Source organism: Lepeophtheirus salmonis, chromosome Z, assembly GCF_016086655.4.
Source record: "Lepeophtheirus salmonis chromosome Z, UVic_Lsal_1.4, whole genome shotgun sequence".
Classification (NCBI taxonomy): Eukaryota; Metazoa; Arthropoda; class Copepoda; order Siphonostomatoida; family Caligidae; genus Lepeophtheirus; species Lepeophtheirus salmonis.
In genome coordinates, this window is record NC_092584.1 from 17,237,406 (window position 1) to 17,258,486 (window position 21,081).

The 21,081-nt window shown below is 34.6% G+C and overlaps 1 long non-coding RNA gene across 3 annotated transcripts; it reads left to right on the top strand.

Moving 5' to 3' along the window:
* The first annotated feature begins 490 nt into the window (after positions 1–490).
* Positions 491–16,230, top strand: LOC121130268 (uncharacterized). 3 transcript variants are annotated; one of them, XR_011783810.1, is made up of 5 exons: positions 491–920; positions 1,002–1,319; positions 1,578–2,157; positions 13,418–15,506; positions 15,627–16,230. It is a non-coding gene; the product is annotated as an uncharacterized lncRNA (long non-coding RNA). The 3 variants fall into 3 exon arrangements; XR_011783809.1 differs by lacking the exons at positions 13,418–15,506; positions 15,627–16,230 and having other exon boundaries at positions 661–793; positions 862–920; positions 1,578–2,375; XR_005868646.2 differs by lacking the exons at positions 13,418–15,506; positions 15,627–16,230 and having other exon boundaries at positions 673–920; positions 1,578–2,375.
* The last annotated feature ends 4,851 nt before the right edge of the window (positions 16,231–21,081 follow it).

Consider the following 21,081-nt stretch of genomic DNA (forward strand, 5'->3'; position numbering starts at 1 on the left):
TGTAATCTTCTCCAGCATTTGAGGCTAGGAACCACAATATAAGAGTTTCCAAGGTCCAAAAAACATATACAATTCCATCAGTAGAATATAACTACACAAGAACTGCAGCTGCCTTTTGATTTTTCTGTCTCTAGCCCTTTTCTTCCAGCAGTCCTAGGGTATACCTAGTGATAAAAAAAACTTACTTTTTAATCATCCTGTATAAGTATTGTTGGGTTTAAATCGTACTCGGCCTTAAAAGCTTGGGAGGTCCTCACAAGTTGTACCCTTTTTTAGGGTATTCTTCTCAAATTTTAACAAATATGACAAAAATCTCCAATCATGTGTCTAAATAAAGACAATTCCATTATGATCCTAATCTAATTTTTTGCATAATTATAGAATATGAGTAGGTTAAAACAACTCTCACAAAAAATTGGGAGACTCGAATTACTTTTAATATCTCGCAATAGTGTTACCATATTTTTTTAAATATATTCTTTTTTTGTATAAGTACTATTGTAATTTAATTTAAATTTACTCTTGCACTTGCTCTTTTCAGTATTTGAAGCAAACAATTTGGAAATTAGTTGACTCTGAGCAGAGGTATGTTCCACTGAAGTTCCCCAACAGACCCTCGTGATCCCACAAGCCTACAATTTCAGACATAGTATTTTTGTTAGGAAATGCACCTTGGCCAAAAATTAAGCAAATTAATACAGGTCCTATCATGTAAGGCCATAGTTTCTGGACACAAATTCTACTCTGAGTTTATCAAGGACTTACAATTATAACTCAGCAGCAAATCCTAAAGGTTACTCTCCATCTTTTATGAGCTCAGACAAATGTTCTATCATTTTTAAATACAATTGAATCTATTAGGAAATGAAGTTCACTAGCCATGTATCAGATGTAACAATTTCAACAAAAAACAAAAACGGGTCAGCTAAAGAATACAGATGATTTATATTAGTACTTACAACTTCTTCTTTTCTTTTATCAATTATACATACATAATATAGGAAAACGTGGTTCACCAAAGATAGTTATTTTTTATTTATTTATTACTTATTTCTTAATTAATAATGGTGTAGGAGTGTTCTGCTCCTGGATGCAAGCAGGGCTATGATGGCATAACTAAGGATCCGGATGTGAGCTTTCACAAATTCCCCATGAAGGACTCCAAAATTATAACTAAATGGCTTAGGGCCATCCCAAGATATTATTTACCAGACACCAACAGCAAATTCAAGACCATGCAGTCGGCATGTTAAAGTGATGGATTTTATTCCTGAATCTTTAGATCAATCCCGTGATAAAGGAAAATCACTCAAACGAAGGTAATCAATACTCCCTCCCCAATACTATGAATATTGCTTGAGAATATCTGAGACAGCTCGATTTTGGTAAATTTCCTTTCCAATATTTTAGGAAGTACTGTCCGATGCTTGTCAAATGTCTGGAGTACGAAATTATAGCATAATTCAGAAGCATTCCCTTTAAATGATAAATTATGCACTTTGATATGATATTGCAATCAATTTCTTCCCTTGTAATCTTAGTAATCAATAATACTTATAAATTAATTATATTCACAGGCAGTTGAAAGAGGAAGCAAGCAAGCCATCCCATCAAAGTAGCCGAATCTGGCAAGTTACCTCTCATGCCCACCTCAAAGACCAACACGGGCATCAACTAGCACCAATAGAGTAGTGCATTTGGAGAATGAAAGACAAGAAGCTCTGGGGTGTGCAATGTTTATGGAAGAGAATGCTCTTTCGGCAAAAGATCTCTAACACAAACTCTCTTTGGAATCATTGTCCTCGGGGTTCTTGTTGCTTAAAACTCCAAAAGTTGCACTTGTTAAAATAATACATTAAGATATGAAGGGTCTGTCACTGAAGCCCTCAACATTTCCGCTTTCTGGGTTCCACGGAGGGTCAGACAGAGAAAAGACATGTGAACAGCTTCTTAATTTTTCTAACTCGCTATCATAATGGAGCAAATGTATCATCTCTTCAATCAGCCTAAAGGTACAAGATATTCTTCTGGACTCCTTTCCGTTGCTTTGATATGGTACACTGCCAGTTCTGACATCTACGAGAAAATATATACGTCCAATTTGCTCTGTAACTTCCGTCTCCCAGATATCGAAGGACCGTATCCATTGTGATAAAGGTAGGAACAGGATTACCTTCATCTACAGTTGTTGCACTGGCTATCAATTACAACTTCAAGCATTTCATTTTTTAATTTTGATGTATGGCAAACTTGATTTTTATGATTCTCTATTTTGAGCTTGACAAAAAAATTTAATTGATGGAACAACACTCTTTAAATCTACAGACTATGTATAAGATATTCCCTTTTACACCTGTAATACATTATTTTTGTTAGAGGCTCGCTCCTTGGGAATGCGATAGCATTTATATTCCTTATCTTCATTCAGAAGGAAAACACTTAATTTAGTCCCCATAAATACCAAATTGTGTATAAAGTGATTATTCTACAAAGAATATTCATCAATATTGTAGTCAACTTTTAGTGACAATGTAACTTTGATTGACTGCATCCAATTCATTTATGAATATATTCAATATATTTTCTTTAGTTAGGAATAAAAATTATTTTTTAAACACTAGGTATATTTTTGTCATAAAAAGTCATCAAAATAGTGGAGATATAAGTAATATATTAAGGATGATTGGATATTATGTAATAAATATGAAATGATCATGTGAAACACAAACTAATAACAAGATCTTATTTTTTCAATGATCCTGAATATAATAAATATAGAGTCAACATAAGTGAATATTATGTCTTAAGTACGTCTTGGGATTTTGACAATTATTTCTTTAGAGATATATAGTTATGCAAATATTTAAATGATAGTCAGGAAATAAAATTTTCTATATTCATATTGCTTGAACAGTTGGTAACTGTTCAGACCAATATAATAGTTCTAGAACTGATAAATGTAATAAATTTTGATAACTCGCATGTCTACAATTAGAATAATTAAATTGCATTTTTCTATCGAAATAAATTTTGAAAAAATCTATAAGATACAAAAATAAAATATCAGATCCCTCAAATATAGGGAATTAAAGTTTAAGGAAATTCTTTTATGTTTTTATTTATTTGTCCAACCAAATTGTATTGATAATTTTTACGTTTTAAATATTATTTTCAATAAAACACATAGTACATACTAGCTCTTATGGAAAGCATTTAGTTATTATCTCTAATAAATTTATTAGTGTGGAGATCCTAGATCTTTTCAAGAGTAACATTCTAATATGGTAAGAAGCTGCTTAGAAAAGGATTCCCTGACTCCTCAGTATGTTTGGGAATTGCAACGACATTCAGATATTCCAATTGATTGTATAAGTTAAGAGGTCGCTTATATTTTTTTTTTTTAAACATATAATCGCTGAAAAAGTTCACAATAATAATTTGAGTAACATAACACATAATAGTTCGAGAAAATAGATGTATATTACCTTTAAGAGAATATAATTATATTTCACTTGTTTTCAAATGACAAAATAAATCAAGGGTGAGCTTGAATTGTTCAGGTGCTACAATTATCCATATAGATCGCACATCACAAACTCTATCTTATAAATGAAATTATATTACTGTGATAGATCAGGATTGACACTGAAGGATTCTTATCAAGGAAGTTGTTCTTAGAGTAGGAGACGAATCAGAGTTGAGTTGAGGAGAAATGGACTCAATAATCTCATTGAGGGAGTTGTGAATAATCTGTGTCTATTCCTTACTAAGACTTTTAGTCAATTATTCTATCTTTTTATAAAATTCCTAAGTTCTTATAGAAGGTTACGATGATTCTTTACAAGATATGAAGGAACTGATGTATTCTGGAGTATAAAAGCGATGATTAACAAGATCGGAAGTTATTATCAAAGATATTGATGTGAAGGGACATCTGCATAATGAGCGATCCCTCCATTATAAGACAAGATATCCATTGAACAGAACATAAAGTTGAAGGCATATGAATAGGATATCTAAAAAGAATAGTATTAGTTCTTAGGAGTGGAAGTTCAGTATAATCGAATGCTTCGTAGGAAGGATCCAACTTTGTTTGTTCATTTTTATTTCAATGTTAGGAATGCAACGGCAATTTTGACAAATTCAAACGGATTATATTGTCATTTTCTAGGTAAAATTGGAACAAAATACGTAATAGAAATAACTATAGTTGATACCTGAAAATCAACAAAAAATTTAACTGTTGCTCCAATTTAGACAAGGGGCTCTACGTAAACAGTATGATAAAAAAACTCAAATATATATATATATTATTTTATATTTTCATATTATAATTATGTATGGTTGAATATCTTTTGAAAGTATGTCTTTAATTCTTTGTCTATCTAAGAAAAGACTTAAAAGTAAGCTTCCAAATTGTATAAAAGAACTAGAATAGTAACTCCATCGGTATTTCTTTATCTCTTCTAATGAACACCTTCAATATGATTCTCCAAGAGTTCAAGTTTTGCGAAAGCACGAGAACAGTAAGTACATTGGAACTTTTTGATCTTCTCATGAACACTTTCAATGTGTGTTTTCAAGTTCCCAAATTGGGTAAAAGTACTAGAGCAGACATTACATTTGTATTTTTTTATCTTTTCATGAACCCCCTTAATATGGGTTTTCAAGTTTCCAGATTGTGTAAAAGAGCGAGAGCAGATACTACATTGGAATTTCTTTATCTTCTCATGAACACCCTCAATATGTGCCTTCAAGCTTCCAGAGTGTGTAAAAAATTTATAGCAGTAACTACATGTGAATTTTATCTTCTTAAGAAGACCTTCAATGGTGGTCCTTAAGTTACTAAATTGTGAAAAAGAACTAGAGGAGTGACAACAATTGTATTTTTTGTTTTTCTCATGAAGCCTTTCAATGTGCGTCTTCAAGTGTCCAGCTTGTGTAAAAGAGCGAGAGCAGAAGCTACATTTGAATTTCTTTATCTTCTCATGAACACCTTCAATGTGCGTCTTCAAGTTTCCAGACTGTGAAAAAGAACGAGAGCAGAAGCTACATTGGTGTTTCTTTATCTTCCCATGGACAGTTTCAATATGCCGCTTCAAGTTTCCAGAGAATTTAAAAGAACGAGAGCAGAATCTACATTTGTATTTCCTTATTTTTTTCATGAACACCTTCAATATGGGTTTTCAAGCTTCCAGATTGTGTAAAAGAGCGAGAGCAGAATCTACATTGGTATTTCCTTATTTTTTCATGAACACCTTCAATATGCCGCTTCAATCTTCCAGCTTCTTGGGTCAATGATGTATGATCATCTCCGTTATATCTCAAACGATTACTCCTTCTTGGGACACCGTTACACCGACCTTTATTCCTTACTTTTCTAACTTTTTTCGTCGTCACCTATGTAAATATTTGCAAATAATGGGTATATAATATTTTACTTCATTTACTTGAACTCGTGACTTTAAGCCGAACTCAATCATCGCTTCATTCTTTTGACGGATATTTTCTTCACGAATTATTTCGTATTGGGATAAATTTTGTTCTGTCATTGTCACAACTTTGGCGTATAGGAAGCAACTGAGGTTAATATACTCAATCTATTCATTAGAGTCTATGGAAAAGCTCATTTTACTGGTAAGTATAAACTCATAAGCTTATCCAGCTTATCCATAAACATAGAGATGACAAAAGAACTTATATTTGTAGTTCGTTGCTCTGAGGCAGCAGAAGATTAAAACAATGAGTACTTATACAATGTGGAGGAGCAGAAACTCCAATCTCACAACCTGCCCAGGTAATGAATGCACATTATTATGACAAATTCCCTTTAGTCAACTCATATCATCAATTATGAAAGAGTAATAGTTGGTCGTTGTTACAGTTTTATTTAACAACATCACGTGATGCTTTATTGAACTCTTCCATATTGGGTTCAACATAGCCTAACTCCCAATAAACTCTAACAAAACAATATATACTTTTTTTCTATATGATACTTAATTTTAAAAATTGTGTGTAAATACTCTACTCACTCAAAGGTAACTTCCCAAGCTGGATAACTCTTCATTAGAAATATTACATTATAACTTACTTAAATTTTATTTTATTTTATCAATTTAAGATTTAGGAAATCGATTTAGTCCGATACCTCAAGGAAGTTTCCTATTGGCTCCAGTCTGACACCCAACATAAACACACTTGTGTACCATAATGAATGAATTATTCTATTATTACAAAATTAATATATAGAAAATAAATATAATATAATTTGAATAAAACTGATACACCATAATCTTGTACAAACACGAACTGACGTTGATATTTTATTTTTGAAGGGCAAATTTATCCGTTTGAATAATTAGTTCCATTATTGTTTGACAATTTACTCTAGAAAACCTTTTAAAAAATATCTAATTTGATTTTGAGCTGTGAACGTGAAGTGAGTCTATCATTTTCGCCTCAAAAGCAATTTTTGGGGATTTAAAATGCTAACCCAAAATGGAAGAGTTAAATAAAACACCACGTGATGTTATTTGAAAACCACAACAACGACAAACTATCACTCTTTTATAAAGATGATATGATGAGTTTACCAAGAGGAATTTGTCATAAAAACTGATATTTATCAACAAGACGGGTTGCGGTGTTTTGAGAGAAATTTAAGGTACCTGAAATCTTCCCAGAGAGTTGGCCTCAACGTATTAGATAATTACATGAGGTTTGAATAATTTTTTTTAGAGCCATTCCTGTCGGCAATAAATATGTATTTACACTTATTCAATAAATAAATTAATTGATGGAATTAAACATTGACAAAGGAATTTACATAAATATTTGTTTTACAAGTTCATGAAGTTGGAGCCGGATTCTCATTCACAACTGAAATGAAGTATGAATTTATATAGAGTTGTAATATTTAGATTCTTTGATCAAAATAACCGAAAACCAGTATTATTTATTACAAACGTAGGTAGTTACATATTCAAATGTCATTGTATCATACTAGAAGAAAATGTATAAAAATTTGTTGAAAGAGCCTCTAAGTCACTTGTTGGAACTCATAACTTGTTTTAATATCCTTTGGAATTATGGATTCACATTCCTAGATATACAACTTTAGATAACTTCGTAATGCAGCCAGTTTTTTTCTCTTCGGACAAGAAATAAGGTTTATGAAGAGACAAAGACCATCGTTCTATTGCAATTTTAGATTGCGTCAACTATACTGAGCTTTACAGTTTTCCTTGCACTCTTCAACAACTCGACCTTTGACTACCTTCCAGAATCCTCTCAGTGGCGTGTTACTTCAAAGCCAACTGCCTCTTCTTCTGACACTTTCTGGATCACAAAGAAGTGGAAATCGATCGCTGCTCCAGCCTAGTATTACGCAAATCCTTGTGTGTCAATCCAAGAGTATTGTCCAATACGAATAATCCATCATATCTAATGATATTATAATTTATAACGGAGAATTAAGTGATTAGCACTTCTTCCATTGGAACCCCCGTCGTATTTGTTTATTTCTCTATTTCCTTAATATATATTATAATAAGGCTACTTCATCAAATAGAGGATACCAGATAGAAACTCCCTGGCGAATGTGAGAAATTGAATCCAAGAAAAGATCGTGATACGTTGTCACTCCCAGCATTAAAGAATAAGTCATTGTGATAAAGTGGAACATAATTGCATATAATGATATACATACTGATCATGAATAATTAATTGTCAACATTTCTTCTGTTTCATTCTGCTCCTAGCTAGAGATAGATCAAAGGAGGGTAAACCTAACTTTGGTTGAAGGTCCATGTTCAGACTTACCTTTTTCGAAATATAAATACTGGCTGCAGTACCTTACCGAACAGGATGATAAATGACTTTAAGTATATTTTACTAACAATTAATAAAACATATGTTTAGTACTTGAGATAACATATATAAATAAATTTTAATAAAAAGTAGACATTACAGAAATACATATATATGCTAGGGATAGTGTGGAAAATCTGGCATTTTGCAAAATTATCGGGCAGTGTGAAAATCTATAAAATTCCCAATAGAGTGGTCAATGGTCATTTTAACTTGATTTGCATTGTCAGGTGAAATGATTGTGGGTAACTTGATTATTAAACAATTGATTGCAAGCAATTTGATCAGGATACAATTTCATTGCCAGCCATTTGATAATATAGTGTAGGGATGTCCAACCTATGGATCGCATGCTGCATTGCGGCCCGCCTTATATTTAGGTGTGTCCCACTACTCATTCTCACTTACAGTAGTATTTTTTAGCAATATTGTGGTTATATCATCAAAACGCATAGAACCTCTATAATATGTACAAACAAACATTGAAAAATATTTAACGGTATCTCGTATTTTTTGAGATTCTAACGGGGCTGCCTGATTATTTTTTTAAGCATTTTGGCATTGAAAAATTAAATTTGACTGTTTTTTATATTTGGTCTAAAATTTAAATAAATTTGTATTTAATAGTATTGTTTATATATCTATTTTTCAAATAAAAAAAATAACTTACTAGGTTCTGCGACCCATTAAAATATTTGAAGTGGCAATGGAGCTCATTATATTAAAAGTTAAGACATCCTTGATCTAGTATATTTTCATTGAAATTGTTTTTGTGCCCAGGCAATCAAACTAAAGTTGTTACAAGAGACTCCTTTTTTCAAAATATAATCCGGCAAACAAGTTGTGCAGGTAGTCAGCTGGCCCCTAAGGTGGATCAAAACCTATCACCACCACTACCCCGAGCATCAAAGACCCCTTCGAAATATTATAATATACCCCGGCGCACGGGTTACGCTTGTCACAAGGGGATCAAAATTTATCGCCGCTGTTATCCTGAGTATTAAGGACCTTCTATAGTATCCTATGATTCACCCCAGCCCACGGGTTGTGCAAGTGAGCCGCTGGTAGAAAAGATGGGCCATTAGCTACTGTCACCACTTTATTGAGCATTAAGGACTCAGTCTAATAGTCTATAATATACATCGGTCCATGGGTTGTGAGTGAACTTGTGCAGGGAAATCCCCATCACTCACAATCTAGGAAATCGTTTGAGAGAGCAAACGGAGACATACAAAAATTCTTATGATGTGACACCGTAACAACAGGTAAATGTGCTGATGGAAAGTGGTTTGTTCAGCATGCCAAGAATCACGACTTTCACTCTCGTAATGGGCGAACTTCATACAAATAATGTATAGCCATCCGATAAAGGTAGGGCTTGAGATCTTACATTTATCCAAAGGATTTGATATAACCATAGAGTAGCATCTATTAGAGATTTGTGGAAATATAGACTAGGAAAGACCCGAAATGGAGGTATAGAGAAAACACGGATTGATGACAGGAAATACATATGTATTCTGTCAATAATCTGTATCTTGAGAAAAAAATTGTTTCATATTTGGGCTTCGATGCAACGCTTCAGAACCTTCCAGCGTTGCCATGAGGGAAAATGAAGATGATTGGGCATATCTTAAGTGCTCACATTCATAATCTGCTCAGGACGGCCTAGTGTAACGGAGAGGAGCTAATCACAAGCAAGAAGAACAAACAAACGTAATGATACAGCTCTCTTCAAGACAGTTTAAGGAGACTGAGTCAAAATACAAGTTCCGTGTATCAACCGTAGAAAAAAAGATCCCCACTACGGTTTGGCTGTTTTGATCCATATGGCAGAGAACAGATACTATAGATTGGGGGCAATGGGCTGGGATGTATTATAGGATATTGAAAGGGGTATTTGATGCTGCTCATGGAAGTGTCGAGGGTAGGTAATGATCCTCTTCTTGAACCTGCGGTTCTTTTCACAACCAGTAGGTGTGTTGTATTATAGGATATCAAAAGAGTTTCTTGATGCTCAGAGAAGCAATGGTGGTGTTAATTATACATCTTTTGGAACAGTTGTTCTCTTGCACAACCTGTGGTCTGGGATGTATCACAGGATATTAAAAGGAGCCCTGGATGCGCAGGATACTGGCGGCGAAAGGTTTTGATCCCCTTTATCGACAAACAGTTTACTTACGTAACCCGGTGGTGGTGTGTATTATAGGATATTAAAAGGGATTCTTGATACTCTGGATAATGGGAGCGATAGGTTTTTATCCCCTTTAGGGACCAGCTGTCCACCAAGACAAACTGTTGGCCGAGGTATATCTTGTAAAATAGAATAGAGTCTCTCTTGATGTTGTCTAAAGAAAAGCTTGTTTTTAATGTTTCGAAAAACATGTGGCCTACCAGTTTCCCCAATCTTAATCCTTTCGATGATTGCATTGAGTTAAAAGTCGAGGAAGTTGCCTGTGACAAGCCTCACGGGTAGTGAGATCCTTGGAATTCTCCATTATGGTCACATGGGATGATTTGTCAAAAGACTACATCATTAAGTTTTAACAGCCCCTCCAGAAGAGAGTGGAGGCTGTCATTGAGACTGAGGGAGCCCATATTGAATTATTAAGGTATATTTCAGCGATAATTTACTGAAAATAAAAGTGTTGATTGCATGAATACAATATAAATTTCAACATAACATTCAACATGCTTAACATTTATTACCCGGCCTGCAGCGGAAAATAATATCCCATAGTCATCTGACCCAGAGGGACAACCAGATCCGATTTTAGCAACTTCAAAAACTTCAAGGCGAACTTTTTTTATTTTTCTGCAACTACGGAGGGGGGTACACATCCTTGCAGCATCGTGGTGTTTCCCAATACAAGGCGGCAAGACTCTTGTTTCAGATATGAAGGGATGCAAAATCTGAGTATCTTCCTTTTCCGAATCAAAAAGTGTATCCCAAAGTGTCTTCTTCTTATTTTTCGGCATTTCTTCTCTATCTGATGCTGTGTGCTTTGAATCAGCTTTGTGATGGGAAGCTGCAAGCTCTTCCATGATGTTTTTAATTCGAAGAAGAAGAAGATCCGTAGCCTTCTCCAGATCCGAGTTATATGGTAAAGCATGAACATTGAACCTGACATAACTCAGAAAACTCTTTCTCTTCAGTTTACTTTACAGTGAGCCTTTTGGCCATAATCTTCTTTTGAACAATCTTAAAATCCCACATTCTGCATTTTACTCCCTACCCTGGATCTGTAGTAGTAGAAAGGAGGAGTTTCTAATGTACGAAGTGTTCCTCAAATCAAATATTACAACCCCAGTTTGGTAGCAGACAATTTTAAACAAGGGACGTCAATAGAAAATTCGGACCAGGAAATGATATTCCATACAAGCAGGGCCGCAATTACCTTATACGTAGAGTACTCCAAGTTCCAGCAGGAGTCCTGAAAACTCGTATAAGGGGGACCTCAATTTAAAATGTATTAGTGTAGAGGGGAGCTTGTCATAGTGAAGTTTGCGAAACCCGGGCTTAAGAAATATTATTATTGTTATCATATTATAGGCCCAACACAAGCTTAGTAGCAGACCTCGATCCATGATCTACCCCAACCCACCCCTCTTGTATTTACATTGTCTGGTGCCTAAACACCTTTTCCAGAACTATAAGAAACAAAAGCATAAAAACCGACACCGAGGAGGAATATATCGCGGTATCGGTTTGACTTTGTCGGTTCCAGTTCTAGCTATTCAATAACTGGAACCGCTTGAACCTTGCTAATAACTAATAACAGTTGTCAATGAGTTATATGAGTGTTCAAAATATGAAAAAGAAGGCTTATGGAAAAGGGCTTGAAAACGTAAAAACGTTTTGTTTTCCACTTTGTAATATGGAACAAAGATTATACTAAATCTAGGTTTTTAAAAGGGTGAATGAGGATGGGGCTAGGTGAAATCCTCAGTATTGGAGTTGTATATGTTTAGAAAGCAAAGACACTTATGAAGAAACCTTAGACAAAAGAGAGTATTCAACTAAAACCTACGTTTTTACTACATACCTAGATATTTAGGAGTATATAATTGTAAATCGTAGTACATTAATCAATTATCAAATACATTATAAGGCTAAACAATTATTTCAAAATAAAAATATAAACCTAAATCAATGAAGCATACATAAATTGCATCACTCCATTATTAACACCGAATAAATAAGAAAATAACTTTAAGGTCATTTTAATATGCTTAACAATTGTCAAGGAACATATGTAGTCGATTATTAAGTGTCAATGAATACTGACATAATATCGTTTTTATATTAGTTTTGTTACATCATAAGTATTTAATGTAATCCGTAATTTATTTATTCAATATTGATTTGGAGATCCTAAATCTTCACAATAGAGTGATATTTAAATGTAATTTAGTAATTTAGATAATTACTTCCGACTCACTAACTTTTAAAATATGTTAAAAGAAATTCATATATTTCAATATAACTATTCTAAATTTATAAAATCACCTATAATTTATTAACATATTTATCATGTAAGGATTCTCATGAACTATTTATGCATATATATATATATGTTCGTAATAGCAAGGTTAATAGAAATACAAGGTTAGAATCGTAAATGTAATCGGTCTTGCTAGAATTTTCAATTTGATGTACATACTGTACCAATTTCTGGGTAAGATTGGCAGATTTTGACAAAATACGCAATCACTCATAGTCTATGACGTTACTATTGCTAGAATTTTCAATTTAATGTGTCGTACCGAATGCTCGGCAAGAAAAACAGATTTTGACAAAACACGCAACCACTCATAGTCTATAACGTCACTATTAAAAGCGTTGTGGAAGTCAAACATCAGCCGTACACGCGTTATGGTATAACCTTGTATTTCTATTAACCTTGGTAATAGGAGAGTTGAATATGTTTGCAGCTTTGCTGATAAAGATATCTAGAAAAAAGGACCACATTAAATTCATGCTCCAGGATCGTCTTCCACTTGTTCGTTCCAATCACAGAAGAGACTCACAAGAACGAATGAAATTGGAAGCGAAGATGAAGTCTCTAGAATTATAGAAATAATACAGCATTATAAATCAGGGGCATATGCAGAGGAGGGGCTGGAGCCCCTCCCCAAATGGAGAAATTTAAAAAAAAATCCTCTATGGAATAAAAATTAGCCCTCACCCAATATTAATTTAAGGATTCATTTTCTAAAAAAAGGTCGGTCAGAAAAAAAAATCGATCAACCCCCACCCCCACTAAAAAAATCCTTCGGACGCTCTGCAGTCAGTGTCATAGATATGAGTTGTTTGTTTGTTATGTACATGGATGCCATTTAAGGATTAAAATCAAAGATAAAGTTTTCTTTGAATATTAGGAGACGAAATAAAGTGTAGACTTTGGAATGAGTTTCAATGGAAGAAGAAATGCAGAACATGCTTTTAAGTCTGCCTTTGTTTGTCACTAAATACTAAATTGAGAGACGATTATTAAATTCTTCTTCTGTTTTAATATCCACCAATGTTCCCTTATTTTTGTAGTGCACCTTGGACGGACATAGTGGTTGCCATTTCGGAAGGGCTGGACGGGGCATTTAGTGTGCACAATACATTTTTACCATCAAAGTGCGAGAAAAAAATGGATAAATGAGAGATAGATTGAAATTCACGATCGGTTTGCGTAGTTTTCTTGAGGATCTCTGAAATTGTTCAAATACACATTATTGAGACATGAAATAACTACTTCTAAAATATCGTATATACTAGTGTCTCTAAATTTGTGACTGTGTCAAATATACGTACACTGGAATCAATGATTACAATGAGTAATCAGAATATAATGATTAACACTTTCGCCATAGGGTAGTAATAGATTACTAGTAAATAGATTAGTTAAAGTATTATAATGTGTACTTGTGATATTAAGTTAAAAAAGTATGGTTAAAATACAAAATGAAAAAAGGATCAACAACTATTACAAAAAATATGAATTGGAAATTTCATTAGAAGTTATACACAGAAAATCAAACAAATTAATCAAAATAAATGCTAGGAAATTGAAATGATTAATGTTAAATATTGCAAATTGATTCAACAAATTAATTATGAGTGACAAATATAAATTAAATATGTATGTATATAATAAATATTATTAGATATTTTTATAAATAAATACAAATACTAATTATCAAGGTTAATAGAAATACAAGGTTATACCATAACGCGTGTACTACTGATGTTTGACTTCCACCACGCTTTTAAAAATAGACGTCATAGTGTATGAGTAGCTGCGTGTTTTCTCAAAATCTCTTTTTCTTGCCGAGCAGACGGTACGATACATGAAATTGAAAATTCCAGCAATGGTAACGTCATAGACTATGAGTGGTTGCGGTTTTTGTCAAAATTTGTACATTCTACACAATGTACATTTAAGAAAGGCCCATCCAAAATACCACCAGACTTAACAATGCAAGTTCGTTCAACATGGAAAACCGAGTTCGAAGGTCGATGTGTTAATTAATCTTTAAAAGATTCTACACCACATCCGATAATTGGAAAAACACTTTATGCATCCAATGATATACCTTCCCCCCAAATTGAATTATAACATATATATATCTTTGTTATTTTTATTTAAGAAAAGACATTCGTGGAATGTCCTCATTCGAGAATACCCCTACTTTAGGCGGTTTAAACATCTGCATCGTTCCTTTATATTTTGTTGACGTAAACAGTCCATTTTTAAGGCATTCAATAAATTTATAAGGCCACCAATCAGATTCATTTGACCTTCCCATATAGAATATTGCAACGTCACAATTCGTGTTAAATGCAGTCATTAAATCTGTTGCTTTTCCTCCTTGACAACACCACGTGTTCTTCTTTAATACCAACCATTTCGTTAATGTTGATTTACCCTTTATTCCCAATATTATCAGTTACAAATAATATTTTTCTATCATTTTGTTCTTCTAATTTTTGCACAACCTCTTCTTGCCATGGACGTAAATTGGTAAAAGACTCCGGAATATAATTATCACCAGGGCTCTTAATTAGGTAATTAATTTGAAATCTATATTTCATTCCTAATTCTGGAGAACCGAGTTCAAGGATAAATATGTTATAATTCAATTCAGGGGGAAGGTATACCATTGGATGAATTAAGTATGGCAAGCCAATAGCATGATGATCTAACCCTGTATTTCTATTAACTCTGCTAATTATGAGAGAAATAAAATCTGTCTTCATCCCATCATACTTTATAGACTTATAATTATCTTAAATAAATTGGAATATCCTAAACGTCAAGACACCTGGAGTTGTTGGCTACAAAAAGAGAGATGAGCTTCGGGAACCGATCTCTGAGAAGAACAAACTTGGCCTCTCTTTTTTGAGAGATTTTGTCGACTTTCTCATCAAGTGGCAAAACAGTAAAGCACCTTACTGTTGTACGACGTGCCTTGCCGCAGGAGATATGGCAGAGTATATTCTCCTAGATGAAGACCTCTCCTATGTACTCCTCGCCATATTCCAGCCTGATGCCATCGGAAGAAGGTTTGGCTGTTCCAGACTACTAAGGGGAGGTATCTACTGCATCAGCGTGAGACAGATCCTGGAAGCAGGGAAAAAGGTTCGTATTCTCAGTCTTGTCAAATTCTCAAGTAAATAAGATATTTGTTAATAGTAAGCTTCTTTATTTAGGTATAACTTATTTATATCATTACAATATTTTACTATTTGAAATTTTCAGGTATGACTACTTAAGAAATTAAAGCTCTTCTGGATGAAGACCAGGTAAAAACTAAGCTCATTTGACTAACTGGCAACCAGATGACCTCCAGGAACTAGCTTCCAAGGGAGAGAGTAATGCTTTCTGCTTTGTTGCGGGTATATTGGTTTTTCTTTGAGGAAGAAGATCAGCTGTACATCATACCAAGAGTTAATGGTCATCAGAGACACACCTCCGATCTCAATAACCTTCGATAGCCCAACCAATCAGCATGTAGACCTGATAGAGTTTATCGATATAATGAGCAGAGAGGGATTGTCGACTCCATTCGTCATTCTCTACCTCTCCTGTCTTGATGCTCACTCCATGTTTTCTTACATCACAGCTACTCCTGAAGAGAAAGACAGTTTACTTGGCACCCTGAATCCTAGAGTTGTTGCCACATTCATTAACAGGATGCAGGACAGTTTAAACTCTGATAATAACGCCGTTGATGGAGTTAAGTGCGAGGAAGGATACTCCTGGTAAGCTTTTCTTCAAAGAATTTCATTCGCTTTGCTTAATGTCATGGGTAAAAATTTAAGTGCGAAACTGAATGATGACATCCGATTTTTAACAATAAATTGAATGACAGCTAAGAATTCAGAAGCTAATTGAAACAAAAGCTAAATTTCAATCAAAATCTTCTGACTTGTAGACTTGGACCACCAACTTTGTACTTTTTGATAGTGCCTTTTTTTTAATTTATGTTTTTAATGTTTATTTTGATTAAAGTACTAATAAAATACCAATTCTATTAGATATACTGGGCCGTGCAGAATTACTTACCGATTTTTATTCAGAACATATCGCGGACAATAATGACATTTCGAATGACTTGAGAAATAATTATTCATACATTTTTAGGATAATGAAATAGTTTGTGATCAAATTTAATCAATGTAGCCACCATTTGACTCAATGACACTAGTCAGACGACTCTGAAGCTGCCACACACTTGCTGGATGTAATCGGCGTCCATGGAGGCCCAGGCCTTGTTGACAGCAACCTTTAAGGCATTTATGTTCTTGTGTCGTTTTTTGCAGGCCTTGATCTCCAGTTGCGACTAGATAGAGAAGTCTAGTGGGTTCAGATCTGGGCTCTGAGGGGGCCAGTAGTCTTGTTGAAAAACCCAAGGAGAGTTGCTGACTATGGATTTGATCCACGGAAGGACCTTGGACGCCAGAATCTTCACATAATCCTCCGCTGTTAATCTGTAGCCAGTGGGGAACCATACCGGTGTCATGGCCTTCCCGTTGGAGGCCACGAGACCCAACATCATCACCGAAGCAGGGTGCTTTGTTGTTGCCACATGGCGGTGCTTATCTTGCACATCTACAAAGCTCACAACACGGTCATTTTGCCTGTTGAAAACAGGATCGACCGTAAAAGTTTTCTCATCTGAAAAATGATGATGCGTCCGGATGAGCTCTTGATATCATTCAAGATTTTCTTTGCACGCTCAAGTCTGACTTCTCGCTGACGTTCAGTTAGCAGAGGGCATTCAGTACGCCTCTGGGACTTTCCTCTAGCCCTTTTCAATGCCGTTGAAACAGTTGATCTCGACGTTCCCATCATTCTGGCCCTGTCATCAATGGACCTGTTGGGATTCCTCTTGAACGCTGCCTTTACTTGCCTTGTTGAGACAGTGGCCTTCTTGCCAGCCCCAGGGGAATGCTTGAGATCACCCCCAGCCTCCAAGCGCATGGAAACGTTGTAAATTGTCTTCAACGAGGCCCCAACCTGTTCCTTAATGTTGTTATGAGGCACTCCCGCTCGGAGGAGGGCTGCAATTTCGATTCTCTTTGTTTCCTGATTGGACATTGTCTCACGTTTGGAAGTTGTTACGCTCTCACAGGAAGGATTTTTGTTTATTTTAAAAGTAAAAATACGAAACAATCAGATTGGTTGCCACCAAACCTCTTAAAAAGTATATTTACATCATTGGTAAATAATTTTGCACGGCCCGGTAAGCCAATCGCAATTATAGACTGTGAGATACACATTACTTAATTCATATATTGGAATAATAATGAATTTCCTTTTATTTACCTATAATTCTGCCTGTATCCCCACGACATTTATATTTACTATGAATCGATCTTCATACCTTTAACTGTTGATAGGTATTCCATTATCCACTCTTCGCTCATATATATGCTTAGATCTTTGAATAATAATATTTATGTTCTTACTTAAGTGTGGATTACATTTGTATTCTTCGATGAATATTCGTTCCTTTCTATCAACAAATAACGTTTATACAGAGAGGTTATTAAAATATGAACAATTTGTTGGCATCATATATACGGTGCACCCAATTACTTGTTCAGACAGACAGAAAGACACACTTCGCTTATTAATATATTCAATTGGGAAAAGTAAGGACATTAGTATATTTTCTTACAACTGTTTTTAAAGCCTTTCCCTTTTTTTTAAATAAGAGGTTGAGAGATGAAGTGAAGATCTTATTGGTATTTGTTAGAGCGTTCTTTTATTTAGTTCAAACGGGGGTTAGCATTTATATAACTATTTTAATCAACTTTATGGAGGTATGCCTCCCTCTTTGTTTATAAGTGTGAGAGATGAGGACAATTTGGAATGTGTATCATTAATAAGTCGATCTATATATGAAGTTTATATCTCCTTGCAGTAAAAAAATATAATTCTACTTGTATACAAATGATTTAACCCATGTGTAAGAATGGGTTGAGTTTTTATCTTCTTTTATCTATTCATTTCTGATAGAGAAATCAAGGATATTATTCCTCAGCAACATTTAGCTCTTTCACATCGTAAGAGACGGGTTATTTGCTCACATAATTTACTAAAAATAGTTCTAGGAAAATTACCATGGAGAAAATTACAAGCGGAAAATTGCCATTGAGAAAATTGTCAACGGTGAAAATTGCCCTGGAAAAAATGGCCACTGAGAAAATTGTCAATGGTGAAAATTGCCCTGGAAAAAATGGGCAGTGTGGAAAATTGTCAATAGGAAAATTTCCTGTCATTTAATTACAATAGCAGGGGCACCAAGCAGGTAAAAACCCACAGCCGCTCCTTCAATAAGTATATATATCCCTTTCACAAGGGATATATATACTCCAGACCAAATAGTTGTTTAAGATTACGAGATGGCCTTGTTAAAGCCACGGCAATGACACCAAGCAGGCTAGAACCATGGAACTGGCTTCACTTTGAAGTATTTTAAGTAGGCCTATTTGCTTTGTAAAGCGTTGGCAGTGATTTTTAAGCTGCTTGCTGTCTTTTCCATAGCTTCAATCAACCCATGTATCCGGGCTTGGCTTCATTTTAAAGTATTGAGAGGTGCATGAAGCCTTTGCGAAGTTTGGACGGTAGTTTTTAACCGGCATGGAAAAAATTAAATTTCTTTGAACAAAATTTATGAAATCTAGTTTTTTTCTAAGAAATTAGATTTCTTAGAAAAAAATTTATAAAATCTATCGTCCAAAAACTAAATTTTTTGAAAAAAAAATTTCAAAAATTTGTAGTTGTTCTCAAAAATTAAATTTTTTGTAAGGAAATTTCAAAAATCTATAACTATTCTCAAAAAATTAAAATTTTTGGAACTTATTTTCAAAATTTATGGTGATTCTCAAAAAAACATATAATTAAATTTTTTGGGAAAGATTGTGTAAAAATATAAAAAAATTATATTATTTAATTTTCTATTAAAGATCAAAAATGTCTTATTTTGGGGGAGCTACAACTCCACCAACCTTCCCCTTGCAGACCCCCCTGATTTTGCGCTTCAGATTCAATTATCAAAGGGTTTGTAGGACGGAGGCCACATTGACCAGGCAAGAAATAAACCGAATTATCTTGCATCCCTTTAGAGTTTTTTAGTCTTGTGGCTTCCTCTCAAGGGTATTGTTGTCCTGCTTCAGTTCTTTAGTCTTACTAAACAGATATTTGAAGCAGTGGACGAGGCGGGAAATCTCTTTATAATTCATTTCCAGCGTCAAAAAACGCTTACACACGAATTCCTGTGGACTCCATATCAGTTGTCCTTGGTCTAATGAAGAAATTTTGATTAACCAGAATTGTTTTATTTTAATTAGTCATATTTTTTACAACTATACATGGAGTATCCCTTGCATAGTGTAACCAAAAAATTGCTTTTCCTCCATTTTTTTAAAATCCGTTCATTCAAGTCCACAAAAAATAAAACTCGGGATGTCCACTTCCAAAGAGTTTAATGATTGCTTCCTACTGATTTCAATGCTCACTTATTCTATATAAATGTATAAAAAATCTCTATTTCCACATTCGATACATGTATAATTTATATTCCAAAGCCTTCCGCCTACCTCCTTCTGCCTCATTTCATATAATATTTATCTTTGTACATGGGCACTTAAAATATGGTTCCAAGTGTAATAATTATTACAAGAGAATTTAAATGATTACTGTGTACATATGTATATAAACTCAAGACATACTTTTGTACATTAAACATACCTTTAGTTCAAACAAAGTCGTAATAACCCCTTGTGTGTTGTAAACAATTACCGACTCTTGTAGTCATGTGATGAACATCCACAAAAATTCCTTTCTGGTGGCTTTTTTAGCAAGTATGTACATTGAGATTTATTTCAGTAAGTAATTTATAGTTTTTTTATAGACTATTCATGCTCCCAATATTTTAATTGTAATACAATGTAGAAAAATAGTATTTGATCCCTGGACGATTTTGAAAGTTTGCCCTCTGACGATACGGTGATACAAGGACTCTTGTAAGCACTGCGCTCACGCGTTTCCAATATGGGTCTTTGGGTGGCAACCAATCTGATTGTTTCGTATTTTTACTTTTAAAATAAACAAAAATCATTCCTGTGAGAGCGTAACAACTTCCAAACGTTAGACAATGTCCAATCAGGAAACAAAGAGAATCGAAATTGCAGCCCTCCTCCGAGCGGGAGTGCCTCATAACAACATTAAGGAACAGGTTGGGGCCTCGTTGAAGACAATTTACAACGTTTCCATGCGCTTGGAGGCTGGGGGTGATCTCAAGCATTCCCCTGGGGCTGGCAAGAAGGCCACTGTCTCAACAAGGCAAGTAAAGGCAGTGTTCAAGAGGACTCCCAACAGGTCCATTGATGACAGGGCCAGAATGATGGGAACGTCGAGATCAACTGTTTCAACGGCATTGAAAAGGGCTAGAGGAAAGTCCCAGAGGCGTACTGAATGCCCTCTGCTAACTGAACGTCAGCGAGAAGTCAGACTTGAGCGTGCAAAGAAAATCTTGAATGATATCAAGAGCTCATCCGGACGCATCATCATTTTTTCAGATGAGAAAACTTTTACGGTCGATCCTGTTTTCAACAGGCAAAATGACCGTGTTGTGAGCTTTGTAGATGTGCAAGATAAGCACCGCCATGTGGCAACAACAAAGCACCCTGCTTCGGTGATGATG